Source organism: Aethalodelphis obliquidens, unplaced genomic scaffold (genome assembly GCF_003676395.1).
Source record: "Aethalodelphis obliquidens isolate GAN/ISIS:26980383/991018 unplaced genomic scaffold, ASM367639v1 scaffold9, whole genome shotgun sequence".
Classification (NCBI taxonomy): Eukaryota; Metazoa; Chordata; class Mammalia; order Artiodactyla; family Delphinidae; genus Aethalodelphis; species Aethalodelphis obliquidens.
In genome coordinates, this window is record NW_020837953.1 from 11313775 (window position 1) to 11319100 (window position 5326).

The window sequence follows — 5326 nt, forward strand, 5'->3', positions numbered from 1 at the left end:
CTGGGGTAAATCCCACTTGGTCATGGTGTATAATACTTTTTGTATGTTGATGGATTTAGTCCATTTTGTTGAGAAATTTTGCATCTATATTCATAAGGAATATTGGTTTGTAGTTTTCTTGTGATGCCTTTGTCTGATTTTCGTATCAAGGTAATACCAGTTTCTTAGAATAAGTTGGAAAATATTATCACCTCTTCTATTTTTGGGAAGAGTTTGTGAAGAACTGGTATTTATTCTTCCTTAAATGTTTGGTAGAATTCACTAGTGAAACAATATGGGCCTGGATTTTTCTTTGTGGGCAGTTTTTTGATTTTTAATTTGATCTCTTAACTTGTAATTGATCTATTCAAAATCTGTTCAAATTTTCTGATACTTCTTGTGTCAATTTCAGTAGTTTACATCATTCTAGGAATTTGTCCATTTCATTGAAGTTATCTATTTTTTTGGTACATAGTTTTTACAATATTCCCTTATAATCCTTTAAAAATTTTTCTGTAAGGCCAGTAGTGGCATTACCCTCTTTCATTTCTGATTTTAGTAATTTGAGTCTTTTTTCCTCAGTCTTTAGTCTTTTTTCCTGGTCAGTCTAGCTAAAGACTTGTCAATTCTGTTAATCTTTAAAGAAAAAAACCTTATTTTTTATTTTGCATATTGTTTTTCTATGCTCTATTTCATTAATTCCCACTCTAATCTTTATTATTTCCTTCATCTATTTTCCTTGGGTTTGGTTTATTCTTTTTATTATTGAATATTGAGCATTTGTTTTTATATATTCTGGATACAAGTCCTTTGTTGGATATGTAATTTGCAAACATTTTCTTTCAGTCTATAGCTTATCTTCTCACTCTCTTAACAATACCCTCCATAGAGCAAAAGTTTTAAATTTTCATTAAGTTCAATTTATCAATTTTTAAAGAATTATGTTTTTAATATCATATCTACAAACTGTTTGCTTAACTCAGAGTCATAAAGATTTTCTCCTGTCTTTTAATATTTTAATAGCTTTACATTTTACGTTTTGACCTATGATCCATTTTGAGTTAATTTTTGTATGAGGCATGAAGTTTAGGTTGAAATTCATTCTTTTGCATACCAAAAGAATGACCAAATGTTCTAACATTATTTGTTAAAAAGACTATCCTTTGTCTATTGAATTGCCTTTGCACCTGTGTTGAAGGAATAATTGGCCATGTCTGTGTGCATCTATTTCTGGATTCTATTTTGTTCCACTGATTTATGTATCTATCCTTTTGTTAATACCACACTGTCTTCATCACTGTAGCTTTATAGTAAATATTAAAATTGGGTGCCACGAATCCTCCAACTTTATTCTTTTTTTTCCAAATTTGCTTTGATTATTCTAGTTCCTTTTAGCTCTCCTTATAAACTTTAAAATATGTTTGTCTGTATCTGCAAAAATTCCTGCTGGCATTTTGATTAGAATTGTGTTGAATGTATAGCTCAATTTCAGTTTCAAGGAAGAACTGAATTTTAACTATATTGCGTATTCCAACCCATGAACATGATATGGCTCTCCTTCCATGTAGATCTTCTTTCATTTCTTTCATCAGCATTTCATAGTTTTCAGCACGCAGATTCTGAACGTCTTGTGTTAGATTTATACCTAACTATTTCATTTTGGGGGGAACCACTGAAAGTGCTCTTTTAAACATTTGGTTTCCAATTGTTCAGTACTATTATATAGATATAACATTTGATATTTATAAGCAGACATTGTATCTTGTAACTTTTCTAAATTCACTTACTAGTTATAGGAGCTTTTTTTTGTATATTCCTTGGGATTTTCTACATAAATAATCATGTCATCTTTAAGTAGGGATAGTTTTACTTCCACTGCAATGCTGATTGGGAGTTATGAGAGTAGAGATCCTTGCCATGTCTTAATCTTAGGGGGGAGAGGTTTAGTCTTTCACCCTTAAATATGATATTAGTTCTGGGTTTCAGGCAAGCTTTGAGTCCAGGCTGGGAGATACTAGAGGAGTAAAACAAGAAGACTCACCACTGGATTAGTGGTTCTTCAAGTTCTGGTTTCCTTCCTCAGCCCTCTTGCTATTCTTTACTTTTCAGAGTCCTCAGATAACTGTTCCATGTGTTCTTTCTGGGAGTTTTGGTTGCATACAATGGCAGAGATAGGGTGGAACGTGCTTACTCCATCTTAACTGGAACCAGAGCCAAATGATCACCTTTTAATTACTTATACCTTAACAAGCACATGGAAGTTAATTCAGGGCAATCCAAGGTATACAGTCGGCCCCCAACATATGCAGACTCAGCTACTTGCATTTGTTTAAAAAATAAGTTAGTAAAGGTTTGGAATCATTGGAGCTTTCTTAGGATGCCATTATTCCAACCTCTGTGGAACTACATATTCCTGTGTTTAAACAGCAGATTTGAAGTAAATGATAACAGCATAGTGAGTGTAAAGATGAAGAATGAGAACTTGAGTTAATTTTGTCACTGTATGTGACCTCTTGGAGATTTTTGTTTGTGTTTGAAATTTAAAACAGCAAAACAAAGTGAAATTTGAGGTGCAATATTTTGGTTTGGTAAGCATGATGTAGTTCAGGTAAAAATCAAAGATATTAATTCCAAATCCTTATTTGTGCCTTTTACAATATTCTCCGAACTTTTATGGAGTTCACACTTTTGGAAGTCCTTTTTAATGTGTGATTTTTTTTAAATTTTGGCAAAAAAATTATCCTTTCTTTTCAATATCACCTTGTCTACTAAAAATGCTGCTGGATGTAGGTATATTAGTGAAACGACTATCCCAGGCAAATGAAACTGTGTGCACAATAAGAACAAAGTTTGAAAGTTAATGTTAGCTTTTGAAATACTGTGCAATCTAAAAGAAAGCATGGACATAAGGGGATCAACTCATAATTTATTCTTTGCCCCACGTGATTTGTTTTCTGAATTATATTTTATTATTTGGTGTGAAATTTTAGATGACGTTAGTAAGACACAAATGTTTGCAGAGGGCCAGAATCAACCTTGAACAATGTATAGTAAAATTCATGCTTGAAGATTGGCACATAAAAATCCTAGAGAAGGTCATTGGCTATATAACAGAAAATGAAAGGAATGAACATTTACAAGGAAAAAAAGAATCAAATTTTGAAGAAGAATTCCAGGAGAAATGACAAAATGTGCCAGAAGAAGTAAAAAGGCAATGTTTCAATACTCTGATCATTTCTACCAAGAACTGGACACTCATTCTAAAGCAATGACTCAAATAATGTCAATATATGCTATCATTCAGCCATTTCATCTTATTTTGCCGAATAAAAATGGAGATTTTTACCAGGCATAGTAGAATGGTGAAGATACTCTAGTGGAAATTTTGGACTCTGGAGACAAACTGAAATCCACTAGCATGCATCCTCCAAAAACAAAGTAATATGCAGCGTTATGATTTCTGGAATTTGTTGTGAAATGGGTTTTTAAGAATCTCCATCAAAGTATTTATGGGTTGCTTCATGTAAAAGAGGTTTTTCAAAATTAAAACTGATAGAAAGGAGTAAAGACGGATTGATAGGTTATACTGTCTATTTAACATGCATACGTGAAGAATATAATTTTGATGAAGTCACTTGCAAATTTGTAAAAGTTAAAGCTTGAAAATAAATTTTATTGTTATTATTCATTATTGCAATAGATCAATAGGGGGTATGTTTCCCCCCTTTTTTAAAAACCACATTGATGTATATAGAAATCATTTATCTTTCCTTTTTACTTTTTGGTATTATAATACGTGTTTTATTTTTTATTATTTTAAATTTTAATGGCATGATTATACATACAAAGTTCAACAAAAGAAACTTTTCACTATATTTCTTTTCTATCTGATTATTTTTCATTTTATTTCATACTAATTATTGAAAATAATTTTTTCATATAGTGAAAGGGGTTAAACATGACCCATTGCAAGTATCAAATATATTAGGTATACCACTGTACAGGATTGCTTTACCTGCTTGCCACATGCCAAGGAATTAACACTCCCAGGGATCAGTCCTCTACAAATGATTTTTGCCAGTTGGTATATAACTGTTCCAGGTCCCTTGCTTTTTGGGTGGGGGTAATTCTGAGTCTTATGTTTTGTGCCATTTCCAAGAGTTTCCTCATGAGATTGAGATCCAGCTGCCCACTGTTGTAGCTGGCTTAACAGTAAACCCTGCATTAGCACTTTTCCTTCCCTGCATCTCTTCCTTGCTTCCCTACTGGTACTCTAGTACCTCCCAAATACACTCAAATCCGTATATTAGAGTCTTCTTCTTGGGGAACCATTACTATTTAATCTAGAACAGCCATTGGGCTTTTTCTTTTTTAATGTCAGTGATTTACTAAAGAAACTGAGGCAATTTTCCTGTTTCTTCATGGTGTCATTTAATTCTTTTCTTCACCCCCTGTATTTCTGGTAAACTGGAAGTTAGTTATAAAAGGTCGTCTAAAGTCAGGTAAAACATCCTTGTTAAGAGTATTTCATAGGTCACACTTTTTATTTCATACTACACAACATCAGAATGCATACTTCATCCATCTGTTGTCACACCAATAGTGTTGCTAAAATTGATCAGTGGGTTTAGTTGGGGACAGTCTGACTCCTTGATTGATAAGGTGCATTTTCCCCCTTTATAACCTCTTAGTAATCTGTAAATGGATAATCTGATACCTTACAAGCCTCTAGTTCGTTATTGTGATAAGCAAAATATCACCTTTCCCCCAAAGAAGTCCGTGTCCTAATCTCCAGAATTTGTGAATATGTTATGTTACCTAGAAAGAGAGAATAAAGATTGCAGGTGGAATTAAGGATGATAATCAACTGATGTTAAGATAAAGAGATTATTTTAGATTATCCAGGTGAGCCCAGTGTAAGCACGAGGGTCCTTTAAAGAGAGAGGCATGGGGGGAGGGGTCAAAGTCAGAAAGAGATTTGAAGATGCTACACTGATGGCTTTGAAGAAGGAGAAAGAGGCAGCTAGGCAAGGAATGCAGGCGGCCTCTAGAACCTAGGATAGGCCAGGAATCAGATTCACTCCTAGGGCCTCGTGAGGAACACAGCCCTCACGACATCCTGATTTTTAGCCCATTGAGGCTCATTTCAGACTCCTGACCTCCAAAACTGTAAAATAATAAATTTATGTTGCTTTAAGCCACTAAATGTGTAGTTACAGTAGCAATAGAAAATGAATACATCCACCAAACTTTGATCGAATGTGTTTTGCATCCATTGATCATCATTACCTGGAACGTTATTCCATGAGGGCTTGCAAAAAAGTGTTTTTCTAATTCCATCATTCCA